Genomic DNA, 14,647 nt, shown 5'->3' with positions numbered 1-14,647 from the left:
CATGAGATCTGGAAGCCAGTGTAAAAAGAAATGGCACGACCTTGGTCAAGTAGTTAGTGTAAGTAATATTTCCCATTTTTAATTTAATCGTAATTGTAACCTGGCTATCTGTATGTCCCACCTTGCAGACTGACACACTCTGTAAAAAGTTATATTTTACTCTTTGCAGAAGAAATTGGCCCACAACAAAAGGGAGGCAACTCGGACAGGAGGAGGCATGCCCAATCTGCATCCACTGACACCCTTGGAACAAAGGGTAGCTGCTATGATGAGTCGTACATGGAGAAAAGCAATCAGTACAGCACAAGCTGGGCCCGCACGCGAGGAAGAGGGTAAGTCCTGAAAATGCATCGTGGCCCTTTAAATCAACCTGCTGCCTAATCTGCTATGTGTGAGAGTACTCATGCCACCCATCCAGCCCCCTCCCTTGCTGTTAAACATTTGACTGTTCTGATGTATTTTGCAGAACATGATGATGATGATGATGATGATGATGACGATGCTGCTGCTGCTGCCAACCCTGAGGATCCTGAGGGTACTGAACAAGGACCAGTACAACAAGATGCGGACGAACCAGACTGGATGATGGCAGCGATGACTGAAATGTCTGCAGGGGAGAGCTTCCAAATTAATGTTTATGAGCCCCCATCAAGGGGCATCAGAGTTTCAACCCCTAGCATAGGTCTTAGTTCTACCTTCCATGGTTTTGCTTCTGATGTTGCGGGTCCCAGTGGTGCTGCTGGTATAATGCTGCATTCTACAGTCAGTGCACTACCGTCCCAGCCTGCGCCTCCCTCTCGCATAGGTTCTGGTTCCACCTACTATGGTTTTGATTCCGACGCAGCGGGTCCCAGTACTGCTGCTGATATCATGGAGCAGTTTACACCCATTCATCCAACATCCCAGCCCATGGCTCGCACTCGAGTGCTGTCGTCTGGAACACTGAGCGCCCCACCGTCCCAGCCCGAGCATCTCCGTCTAGTTCTGCTGTCTGCAACACAGAGCATCCCAAAGTTCCAACCCGAGCCTCTCCCTCTAGTTCTGCCGTCTGCAACACAGAGCGTCCCACAGTCCCAGCCCACGCCTCCCTGTGTAGTGGTGCCGCTTGCAACATCGAGCGTCCCACCGTTCGTGCCCGCGCCTCCCAGTGTAGTGGTGCCACGAGGCAGACCCAGGCAGAGGAGAAGGAGATTGGAGACACACTCTCCTGAGATGCAGCGTGCAACAGATGCGGCTCAGGTTGTGGCATTGGGTATGGAGACCAATGAGCTTACCCGATCACTCATCGGTAGCGTCAGTGCAGTGGGTGAAGAGTTGACGGTCCTGACGGGAGAAATAGCAGTAATGACACGGGAACTTAGGGAGGGAATGTCCGAGGGAGTGCAATCGACGGCACAGGCCATCATGGAGGGCATGCAAATGACGGCACAGGCCATCAGGGAGGGCATGCAAGTGTCGGCACAGGCCGTCAGGGAGGGCCTGGTTGAGGTAGCTGCTGCAATAAGGGCATACAGCCCAGCCAATCAAATGATACCCCCATGAGGAAGTGAACATTCACTGAGATATGGATGAGACATGGTTGCAGCCTTTCTTTGCTGCTTTTGTTCTTGTTCTTGATGTAGCCACTGGCCCTCATAGCGAGGGGATTTGAGTACAGGGGCAGGGAGGTGTTGCTACAGTTGTACAGGGCCTTGGTGAGGCCACACCTGGAGTATTGTGTACAGTTTTGGTCTCCTAACTTGAGGAAGGACATTCTTGCTATTGAGGGAGTGCAGCGAAGGTTCACCAGACTGATTCCCGGGATGGTGGGACTGACCTATCAAGAAAGACTGGATCAACTGGGCTTGTATTCACTGGAGTTCAGAAGAATGAGAGGGGACCTCATAGAAACGTTTAAAATTCTGTCGGGTTTAGACAGGTTGGATGCAGGAAGAATGTTCCCAATGTTGGGAAAGTCTAGAACCAGGGGACACAGTCTAAGGATAAGGGGTAAGCCATTTAGGACGAGATGAGGAGAAACGTCTTCACCCAGAGAGTGGTGAACCTGTGGAATTCTCTACCACAGAAAGTAGTTGAGGCCAATTCACTAAATATATTCAAAAGGGAGTTAGATGAAGTCCTTACTATTAGGGGGATCAAGGGGTATGGCGAGAAAGCAGGAAGGGGGTACTGAATTTGCATGTTCAGCCATGAACTCATTGAATGGTGGTGCAGGCTAGAAGGGCCGAATGGCCTACTCCTGCACCTATTTTCTATGTTTCTATGTTTCCTGGCCTTCAGATTTTTGTAGGTGTAGAACTGGTACCTCGCCATCAGAACGCTTTCCTTCGGATTCAAATGCTCTCGGACCCGTGTGCACAAATCATCATATGATGTCTCCGTGGGTTTCGCTGGAGTGAGGCCATACGTCGGTGCCCCACAGATGGTGAGGAGGATCGCCCTTCATTTAGCAGCGCTCTCTTCCCCATCTAGCTCGTTGGCTACGAAGTATTGGTTGAGTCGCTCCACAAAAGATTCCCAATCATCTCCGTCCGAGAATTTCCCCAGGCTACCCACTGTTCTCTGCACCTTTAGGTTCGCTATCTGTATCTCGTCGCCAGTTGTAGTGTATGGAGAAAGAGTCAGACTGAACACTGTGAGCTCAAAGTAAAGTGTGACTTTAGTCTTTTATTGCAGGTCTCCAGAGTGCCTCTCCAACCTGTGAAGCCTCCTTAAATACCTGTGCTCCCAAGGGATTATGAGATCCCTTGGGACTCCAGGGAATGAGCCCTCTGGTAGCTGTACATAGTAAATACAAGTCCACATACATAACATCGCCATTTCTCCATTTAAATAATAACTTGTTCTTTGATGTTTCCTGCAAAAGTGCATGACCTCACACTTTCCAACATTATACTCCAACTGCCAAATTTTTGTCCGCTCATTTAGCTTGTATATGTCCTTGTGCAGATTTTTTGTGTTCTCCTCACACATTGCTTCTCCTCACAACTTTGTATCATCGACAAACTTGGCTACGTTATACTCAGTCCCTTCCTCCAAGTCGTTAATATACATTGTAAAAAGTTGGGGTTCCAGCACTGATCCCTGCAGCACCCCATTGGTTACTGATTGCCAACCCGAGAATGAACCATTTATACCTACTCTCTTTTTTCTGTTCGTTAGCCAATCCTCTATTCATGCTAATATATTACCCGCAACTCCGTGAACTTTTATCTTGTGCAGTAACCTTTTATGTGGCACCTTGTCAAATGCCTTCTGGAAGTCTAAATACACCACATCCACTGGTTCCCCTTTATACACCCTGTTTGTTACATCCTCAAAGAATTCTGGCATGTCTTAGATTGGACACATAGGGCCCAAGTTTCCACACGATAAAAAACGGGCGCCCCTCCGAGCTGGGCGCCCGTTTTTCGCGCCTAAAACGGCACCTAAAAGAAAAATCGTGATTCTGGAGCGTTCTGCAGCTCCTTGTCTGCCTGGCGCGGCGCCCAGGGGGGCGGAGCCTACACTCGCGCCGATTTTGTAAGTGGGAGGGGGCGGGTACCATTTAAATTAGTTTTTTTCCTGCCGGCAACGCTGCGCGTGCGCGTTGGAGCGTTCGCGCATGCTCAGTGTGAAAAAAACATTGGCACTCGGCCATTTTTGTAGTTCTTTGTAGCTGTTTAATTTTTGAACATTTTTTTAATAAAAGCACATTGCCATCAGCACATCAGCACTTGCAGCCTTCTCACTGTCTCCTTCCCCCCTCCCCCGCAGGAAGAACGGTCGCCTCCTCTCCCCACCGCCCCCCCCGCAGGAAGAACGGTCGCCTCCTCTCCCCACCGCCCCCCCCGCAGGAAGAACGGTCGCCTCCTCTCCCCACCGCCCCCCCCGCAGGAAGAACGGGCGCCTCCCCCCACCCCCCCGTGGGAAAAACGGGCGCCTCCCCCCCCCGCGGGAAAGAACGGGCGCCCCCGCCCCGCGGGAAAGAACGGGCGCCCCCGCCCCGCGGGAAAGAACGGGCGCCTCCTCTCCCCTCCCCCCCCCGCGGGCAGAACGGGCGCCTCCCCCCCCCGTGGGAAAGAACGGGCGCCTCCCCCCCCCGTGGGAAAGAACGGGCGCCTCCCCCCCCCGCGGGAAAGAACGGGCGCCTCCTCTCCCCTCCTCCCCCCCCGCGGGCAGAACGGGCACCTCCCCCCCCCCCCCGCGGGAAGAACAGGCGCCTCAGGCTGACTGCAGAATTCTCCGTGCCTGAAGCACTTTCACACAGGTAGGAAGATGGTTTATTTAATCTTTTCTTTGCTTATAAATGTTTATTTAGGTTGGATTTATTTGTATAATATTTGTAGAAGTATAAATAAAGATTTATTGTAGAATTTAATGAGTTCCCTTCCCCCCCCTCCCCCCCCCACCTCGTTCTGGACGCCTAATTTGTAACTTGCGCCTGATTTTTTAATGTGTAGAACAGGTTTTTTCAGTTCTACAAAAATCTTCACTTGTTCCATTCTAAGTTAGTTTGGAGTACATTTTCACTGTTGAAACTTTGAAATCAGGCGTCAGTGGCCGGACACGCCCCCTTTTGAAGAAAAAATTCTGTTCCAAAGTAGAACTGTTCTACCTGACTAGAACTGCAGAAAAAAAAATGTGGAGAATTGCGATTTCTAAGATAGTCCGTTCTCCACCAGTTGCTCCTAAAAATCAGGCGCAAATCATGTGGAAACTTGGGCCCATAATGCTGTGTATTAGACGTTGCGCCATTTTGCATTCTGCAGCATCTACGTATTAATCGATGCAGGCTGAGAAATGGCTGGCCCCATTCCAATAAAAGTATAATGCTGATTGTTCACAAGCAGTAAATTTCCACACTAAGACACCTGCAGTAAAACCCAATAGTCCACAGTCTGAAAATATGTCTGTTCAAATGGTCACTTCACCTGAGAAGAACTCCAGAGTCAATCCAAACTCCCCTGAATTTGAAGCAACCTTTTCAATGAAGCGACCTGCGATTTGCAAAATGGCCTCCACACCACTGTGATTAGTTCAGAACAGTTTAACATTTTCAGAGTGGTGTTTTGGGCGAGCGATATTGTGGGCGAGATGTGTGCGAGGTGCTGAAACTGGCGCTGGGCAATATACTGGGCATCAGTTTTGGTAAATGTGATCTTTATGATTAAAAAACAGTGGCCGGTTGGTATTATTGAATCTCGGCGTTGATTACGTGTGGAAAGTAATGCTGGGCGATATTATGGGCATTGGTTTCACCCATTCTGATGATTCCGCCCCAAAAAAGTGGGCGGGCGGTATTATTTTTTCCCGCCGTTTTGTACATGGCGAAAGTAACGCTTGGCGATAAGTGTCCGAAACATGGGTGTCAGTTTCAATTTTGTGGCTGAATGGGTGATATCTGGACATTGCACCTCATTTCAGCGTTAAGTGGGCATTATGCATGCCAAAATAATGGAAAATCTAGCTCTATAGCTTTATTGAATTATTAACTTAAATTAAATTAACTAATTAAAACTACAAATTAAAAGTATAAATAATCATTTGAATAATTACTATAACTAATTATATAAATAAAATAAGGTCGATAGAGATAGTAAGGCAGGTGGTCTGTCATGACTGCACCATCTGGGAGTTGGTGGAAACCAATGAGATCGCGAGCAACCACATCTGCGATAAGTGCCTGCAGATCAAGGCACTTCGGCTTAGAGTTGTTGAGCTGGAGTCCGAGCTCCAGACATTGCGATACATCAGGGAGGAAGAGAGTTACCTGGACACTTTGTTCCAGGAGGCAGTCACATCCCTTAGGTTAAGCAGTACTTTAGAGTTCTTCAATAGTCAGAGACAGGAGGGTGTGACTGTGAGTCAGGAAGGTATGGGGACCCAGGATATAGTGCTGGAGGAACCTCAGCCCTTGACCTTGTCCAACAGGTATGAGGTACTTGCTGCCTGTGGGAATGAGAACAAGGACTGCAGGAAGGATGGGCATACTGACCATGGCACCATAGTACAGGAGGTTGTTTAAGCGGAGGGAGTAAAACGGAATGTGGTCGTGGTAGGCGACAGTATAGTCAGGGGGATAGATATTGATTGTAGCCATGACAGGGAGTTCCAGAGGTTGTGTTGCCTGCCCGGTATCAGATCTAAGGATATCTCCTCATGGCTGGAAAATAACTTTGAGTGGGAAGGGGAGGATCCAGTTGTCGCGGTCCACGTAGGAACCAACGACATAGGTAGAACCAGGAATGAGGTTTTGCTGAGGGAATTTGAGGAGTTAGGATCCAAATTTAAAAAGCAGAACCTCAAAGGTAATAATCTCTGGATTGTTACCTGAGCCATGTGCAAATTGGCATAGAGACAAGCAGATTAGAAGTCTGAAAGGGTGGCTCAAAGAGTGGTGTTGGAGGAAGGGGCTTCAGTCCATGGGCCACTGGCACCAGTCGCTGGGGAAAGCGAGAGCTGTTCCGATGGGACGGGCTCCACTTAAACCGGGCTGGGACCAGTGTCCTGGTGAGCCGAATAACTAGGGCAGTAGACTGGGCTTTAAACTAATGAAGGTGGGGTGGGAGGATTCAGGAAAAAGTAAATTTGAAAGCAGCAAGCGAAATGTCACGGCTCTAGAGCAGTGTAGAGATTTGGGTAAAAATAAGCAGAGTGGGTCAGGAAGGGACAGAGAGAGTAACAAAGGTAATAGGGCATCAGTGACTAAGTGACATCAGGGATAAATAGAAATAAGTCAAAGCTAAAGGCACTATTTCTGAATGCGTGAGGCATTTGCAACAAAATAGGTGAATTAATAGCGCAGATAGAAATTAGTATGTTTGACCTAATAGCCATTACAGAGATGTGGCTGCAAAGTGACAAAGGTAGGTAATTAAATATTCTAGGATACTTAATTTTTAGAAGAGATAGGCAAAATGGAAAAGGAGAAGGGGTAGCCCTGATAACAAAGGATGGGATAAAGGCAGTAAAGAGGTTGGGCCCGAATTTAGTCAAACCTAAGTTCCGCCCGTTTTTTGGTGGTCCCCGGGTATTGCATGTTTTTTTACCAGCTGCTACCGTTGGGACCAACAGACCACGAGATTCATCCCGGTTTTGTCAGCGGGAATGGGAGCGACACGCAGCGGGAGGCATCGGCCGGTAGTGGGCGGCAGCGGGAGTCAGCAGCTGGTAGCGGTTGGCAGCAGGAGTCGGCGGTAGGGGCAGGCCTATCGACTCGGGAAACATCGGAGGCCATGTACTGCGCATGCGCGAGATTTGGGGAAAAAATGCTGCAGTTTTTTTTGCCTGATGACCTCACTTTTCCCACAATTGGGGCTGAGGGGTCAGCTGCGCATGCCCATAAAATCTCGTGTGTGACTTGCACCTGACAGTTACAGAGGGAAGTGATTGAGAGAGAGAGGCAAGAGAATCATCAGCCATCCACCTTGAAAACCTATCATGAGTAGTAGAAAAGTTGTCGGGAAATCCAATGCAGGGAGGCTCAGAGCTCCCTGGTTTACAGATGATGAATTGGAGGCACTTGTCTCTGAGGTGGAGCGCCGTTACAGAGACCTCACCTGGGATAGTCATGGCAAGCCAGCCCCGTCCCAATATAAATGCATTTGGTGGGAGATTGGGAAAGCCGTGTCTGCAGTGGGCACCATGGTTCGTGATGGAGACCAGTGCAGGAAGAGATGGAACGATGTGGTAGCGGTAGCAAGAGTAAGTAAAGATCTTATTGTTGCACTCCCATACTACTGAAAAAGTATATGTGGCTGTTGTGTGTGTGTGTGAGTGTGTGTGTGTGTTACATCTTCAAACCGGTTAAACATTGCAACTTTTATTTCTGCAGAGGAAAAGAACAGCCAAAGCCTCAAAGCAGTGTGGCACGGGAGGGGACCCACCAGAAGTTCTCGAAGTGACTGACATTGAGGAGCATGCCTTGACATTGGTGGGTGACCACCCCCGTGCCACCACACATGATGTTGCCGATCCCGTGCTACAGCATGGTAAGTTTACCATAATCGCCGGTCTGTGTTACACTCATGTCATGTAATCTGATGTCAAATGCATGTTAATGTACTGTCTGTCTGTCGGCCATTTAGGGTGTGGTGATGTAGCCATGGTAGTCCTTGAAATAAGACTGTGATACGTGATGGTACTCATGTCAGCATTACCAACCCTGCCCCCCGCCCCAACACCACCGCCCTCCCCACCCTTAGCCCCCGCCCCCCCCCCCCCCCAGCTGCTAAACACTGAAATGTTGTATTGTATTTGCAGATGATGAATCGGAGAGCACCCACTGAGACACCCCATCCACCCCTGGCACGCAAAGGCCATGTGCAACACCAACTCCATCCACCTCGACCTCATCAGGAGCCCGCCCCCCCACCCCCCTCAACATCCCCCATTGCCCCCGCATCCAAGTCCGCAACCCACAGAGACGAAGACCAGGAGGAAGAGCAGAGAAGGCCCAGTGTTTCTCCCACTTGAGCTCGAGGAGATGGATGAGGAGGACTCCATCCTCTTGACATCCGTGTCCCCTGTGTGCCCAACATCGGTATCGGGGTTCGAGCTGCAGAGCAGCGTACTAACAGTATGTCGCTGCTGATCACCAGCGAACCATCGAGTTTGTCAATGCCATGCGGCAATCGATGGTCTCTGGCTATGGCACGGAATCCCCGATGCCATACCAGCCAGGCCGACAGAATCAGAGGGTCCATCTCACCGCCTCCATTCTCTCCCCGACGAACACGACGGCAGCGCTCCGGGTGCACTGCTGCACAACGTGCTGGTACCGACGCGGTGAGGGGCAGGGATGCGGGACGGCGTGGGGATGGGCAACCCATCAAGAGGAGAATGGGCCCCACTTGGAGGGGGGGAGGAGAGAGTTGATGGGAATGGGTGAGGGTTGGGTGTTGGTGTTGGTGTTGTTTGTATATATTGTTCATGTTGTTGGTGTTTAAGATGTTGCTTTTTGATGCTGCTTTTTGTACTGTTTTTTGAAATACTGTTAAATATTTTGCTTGACATGTTTGAATGTTCTGCCACTTTTGAATGTTGTACAATTCAATACAGAGAATTTTTTTTACCACTCTTGGTCAGTGTCTAACTTTTAAATAATGAGCGGTATGTGCTGAGAAACATACAAATGTCCTTTAAATGTAGTGCAGTGTGATAAATATTTTGCCTTACAGTTATGATACGACTTGTTAATGGGTCCTAACATCACGTCACTTAGCTAAGACAAGTAAGGGTCACCAATCCAGGGTGTGTGGATTTGAATGACAGATAGTTCTAGAACTTGGAAGCCAGACATTATGGTTGGCATTTGAGTCTACAATTTTTAAGGTAACAGATTGCCGAACCGTACCCCTAACATTACATGTTATTCAGTCAAATTATAACAGTCGAATATAGATATATATATATTTGCATCTTCTGTATTTGAGCAAATGTTCTTCTCAAGATCTCATCCTGGCACCGAAGAGAAACTTACAGGATTTTATTATTGCCGATTTGAGGTCATTACCTCTGGAGACTCACATGGTGTGACTAAATGTCCTCTGTATGCAGTTGTGTCAAGACCCTTATACCACAAGTCCATGGAGCCTTTACTGTAATTGGGAGCTCATGTCCACTTTCTACCCCACACATGCCCTTCAACGGAACATTTTAATTTCAATGCAACATCTTTTTCTGAGGAAAAAATATTGCTGCAGCAATTTAACCTGACCTGGGATCTACTGCTCTGGACAAATCTGCGCCATTGTCCCTACCGTCCACTCAAGATCCAGGTAAGACAACGGTCTTTCTGGTGGGCGGTAACAGGATCTTACAGGAACCTAAGGATGAAACTCGTGTTTTAGCCCATTTTTACAAGGGTGGGCAGTATGGACTACTGCCGGCGGTACTTCTCCGATGAAGTTCCCGCCAGGCAGTAGTTGGGCAGTAGGTCGGCGGTCCCTGAGTTTTTTCGGCAAAACTGGCATTTTTTGGGGGTAGCTCGGCGGCTGTGGACGGTAAAGGGCGGAAGGTTGAACAAATTTGGGCCCAAAGGATCCTAGCTCTGAAAATCAAGAAGCAGAATCAGTTTGGGTGGAGCTGAGAAACAACAAGGGGCAGAAAACATTGGTGGGAGTTGTTTACAGGCCCCCAAACAATAGTTGTAATGTAGGGCAGAGTCTAAACCAAGAAATTAGAAGCACATGTAACAAGGGTGATACAGTAATCGTGGGGACATTAATCTACATATAGATTGGGCTCACCAAATTTGCAGTGATAGTGTGAAGGACAAGTTCATGGAATATATGCAAGATAGTTTTCTAGATTAGTATGTTGAGGAACCAACTAGGAAACTGGCTTTTTTAGATCTAGTATTGTGCAATGAGAAAGGGTCATTAATAACCTTGTCATGAAGGTGCCTTTAATGAAGAGTGACCACAATATGTAAGAATTTTTATATTGGGTTTGAAAATTAGTTAGTTAAAACTGAAACTGGGGTCTTAAATCTAAACAAAGTAAACTACAGATGTATGAGGGGCAAGTTGGCTAAGGTAAATTGGGAAACTACATTAAAAGGTACGATGATAGACAAGCAATGGATAGCATTTAAAGAATTAATACATAATTTACAACAAATAGACATTCCTTTAAGGCACAAAAAACCCACAGGAAAAGTGGCCCAACTGTGGCTAACAAGAGAAGTTAAAAATAGTATTAGATCAAAGGAAGAGGCAGATAATGTTGCCAAAAAGAGTAGTGAGCCTGAGGATTGGGGGGATTTTAGAATTCAGCAAAGGAGGCCAAGAAATTGATAAAGGGAAAATAGAATCTGAGAGTAAACTAGCGAGAGATATAAAAACAGACTGTAAAAGCTTCTATAGGTATGTAAGAAGGAAAAGATTAGCACAAGTAAATGTGGGTCCCTTAAAGGCTGAGACAGGAGATGTTATGGCTCAAATAAAGCAATGTGACTGAGTACTGTAGACTTGAGTAAGTGTGACCTTAGTCTCTTTATTCTGACTCCAGACTGCTGACACAGCATGGGAGGCCTGCTTATATCCAGTGCTCCCAAGGGATGCTGGGATCCCTTGGGACTCCCACAGATGCGCCCTCTGGTGGCAGTGGAATGCTAGTTACAAGGTGTTGCATACATAACATCATTCCCCCCAAAGTATATAGTACACTTATTTACAGGGTGAGACGATCTGGGGCTTTCTGCTCCATAGTCGATCGTCTCGGTACAAACACAGGTGCAGGTGAGTTGTTTGGACCTTTGCTGGGTTGCTGCACAGCTGGCCTTGCTGGGCTGCTGGGGATGATGAGTTCAGCTTCATGGTCAACCGTGATGTTGGTTGCCAGTTGTGTGTGTATCGGAGGGTCGAAGTTGGTGGTGTCCTCTTCAGGTTGCTCATGGCTGTCTGTGAATCGCAGTTTGGTTTGGTCCAAATGCTTTCTGCAAGTTAGTCCATTTGCAAGTTTGACCTCAACCACCCTACTCCCTTCTTTGGCTACGACAATGCCAGCAAGTCATTTGGGACCATGTCCATAGCTGAGTACAAATACAGGGTCAATATCGCGGGACAAATTTGTGCGATCATGGTACATGCTTTGTTGATGCTGCCTGCTCTCAACATGATCATGGAGATCAGGGTGGACTAGCGAGAGCCTTGTTTTAAGTGCCCTTTTCATGAGCAGTTCGGCAGGGGGAACCGCGGTGAGCGAGTGGGGTCTTGTGCGGTAGCTGAGCAGGACTCAGGACAGATGGGTCTGCAGGGAGCCTTCCGAAATGCATTTCAAGCTTTGCTTGATGGTTTGGACTGCCCGTTCTGCCTGGCCATTAGATGCGAGCTTGAACGGGGCAGATGTGACGTGCTTGATCCCATTGCGGGTCATGAATTCCTTGAATTCAGCTCTGGTGAAGCACGGCCCATTGTCACTGACAAGGAAATCAGGCAGGCCGTGTGTGGCAAACATGGCTCGTAGGCTTTCAATGGTGGCAGTGGACGTGCTTACAGACATTATTACACACTCAATCCTTTTTGAATAAGCATCCACAACAACCAAAAACATTTTGCCTAGAAACGGGCCCGCAAAGTCAACGTGGATCCTAGACCACAGTTTGGAGGGCCATGACCAGACTTAGCGGTGCCTCCCTGGGTGCATTGCTCAGTTCAGAGCAAGTATTGCATTGGCGCATGCAAGACTCCAAATCTGAGTCGATGCCGGGCCACCACACATGGGATCTGGCTATAGCTTTCATTATTACTATGCCTGGGTGGGTACTGTGTAGTCGCGTATGAACATTTCCCTGCCTTTCTTAGGCAAAACCATGCGATTATCCCACAAAAGACAGTCCGCCTGTATGGACATTTCGTCTTTGCGCCACTGGAACAGCTTGATCTCTTCATGCATCTTTGCTGGGACGTTGGACCAGCTCCCATGGAGGACGCAGTTTTTTACAAGGGATAGTAAAGGATCCTGGCTCGTCCAGGTCCTGATCTGGCAGGCTGTAACGGGTGACTTTTCGTTTTCAAATGCATCCATCACCAAGAGCAAGTCTGCAGGCTGTGCCATTTCCACCCCGGTGGTGGGCAATGGTAGCCGACTGACAGCATCAGCACAGTTCTCTGTGCCTGACCTGTGGCGAATTACATAGTTATATGCAGACAGCGTGAGTGCCCATCTTTGGATGCGAGTAGAGGCATTGGTATTAATACCTTTGCTCTCTGAGAATAGCTATATGAGCGGCTTATGGTCAGTTTCTAACCTTCTAACTCGAACTTAAGCCCAAACAGATACTGGTGCATTTTTTTCACCCCGTAAACACATGCCAGAGCTTCTTTTTCAATCATGCAGCATTGATGGGCTCAATGATCACATCCGCAGTGCCAACAAGATGTTAATTGCTTCACATTCACACTTGATGGCGGACTCTGAGTCATCTGAGGTGTATGTTCTACCATATGCATTCCTGCCTGAAAACGATGTTACTTTGTGTACAGTATTTGCCGATGCATCTTTATGCTGTGAAATTTATTTGGTATTATCGCTGGTGGACATAAATGCCGGGGCTATCGTTATGGTGTTTCAACAGTCAATAGTTTGCGAAGGATAACCTCATGGCCAATGCCAAGCATAAAAAAGTCTCTTAGCATTTGCTGCAGAAATCCACCAAATTCGCAATGTCCTGCAAGACGCCTTAGTTTGGCGACATAGCTCGCCACTTCCTGGCCTTCAGACCGTTGACATGTATAAAATCGATACCTTGCCATCAGAACGCTCTCCTTCGGATTTAGGTGCTCCCAGACAAGTGTACACAGTTCTTCATACGATTTGGTTGATGGTTTCACCGGAGCAAGAAGTTTCTTCATGAGGCCATAGGTTGTTACTCCGCAGATGGTGAGGAGAATCGCCCTTCGTTTGGCAGCGTTCTCATTCCCTTCCAGCTCATTGGTCATGAAGTATTGGTCGAATCACTCCACGAAGGCTTCCCAATCGTCACCTTCTGAGAATTTTTCCAGCATACCAACAGTTCTCTGCATTTTCGTGTGATGGTTCGTTATCTATTACCCATCTCCAGTTGTTATGTCTCAAATAAAGCAATGTGACTGAGTACTGTAAACTTGAGTAAGTGTGACCTTAGTCTCTTTATTCTGACTCCAGAATGCTGGCACAGCATGGGAGGCCTGCTTATATGCAGTGCTCCCAAGGGATGCTGGGATCCCTTGGGACTCCAACAGATGCACCCTCTGGTGACAGTAGAATGCTGGTTATAAGGTGTTGCATACATAACAGGAGAAATTATAATGGATAATAAGGAAATGGCAGGGAAATTAAACAAATACTTTGGGCCCGAAATTCATCGATGTCCCGCCCACTGCCGCTGAAGTTCCGCTGGAAATGGCCGGTTTCTGGGTGATTCCTCTGGAACCGGCCATCTTCCGTCAAGGATCCACCCGGCGGAAGATTGGTGGGGAAGGGTTCTGCCAACATCGCAGTGTCCCGCCCTCCCATGCCGGATGTCAGATAATTGACATTTTGATCACTTTTGCTGCACTCCTGCTGACCTACCGTCCGCCAGAAGGATCGCTCTGGAAAAGCAGGTCTGAACTGGTTGGCAGTGGGCCAGCACTCGCACATCGGACGGGAGGCAGCACTATTAGCGGCTTGAATCGGGAGGGAGGGAGGAAGGAAGGGAGGGAGGCAGCACTATTATTGGCATCAATCGGGAGGGCGGAAAGGAGGGAGGGCGGCAGCAGTGGGAGCGGCGTCAATCGGGCGATCGGGAGGGAGGGAGGCAGCAGTGTGAGTGGGCAGCAATCGCACATCAGGTGGGTAGGAGGGAGGGAGAGATGGAGTGCATTGGGATAGCTCTGGCACATTGGCTGGGAGGGAGGGAGAGAGAGGTGCAGTGCAATGGGGCAGCTCTGGCACATCGGCTGGGAGGGAGTGCTGGTGGCCATCACATCACGGCCGCTAGTCGGTTTCTGCACCATATCAGTGGGACTGCTGGAAAGAAGTTAGGTCAATGTTGCATTACTTTCTTGCTGATGGTGATGTTTAAATTGGATGTGATAAAACCGACTGAAATGTGTCTAAGCTAATGGAGGCTTTTTTGTTGCACCTTGTTGAAAGTCCTTCATTGAGAAGGCCAATGGCGAAGGGAAAATTATTATGA

This window comes from Pristiophorus japonicus, chromosome 3 (genome assembly GCF_044704955.1).
Source record: "Pristiophorus japonicus isolate sPriJap1 chromosome 3, sPriJap1.hap1, whole genome shotgun sequence".
NCBI classification, from domain to species: Eukaryota; Metazoa; Chordata; class Chondrichthyes; family Pristiophoridae; genus Pristiophorus; species Pristiophorus japonicus.
This window is presented reverse-complemented; position numbering follows the sequence as displayed.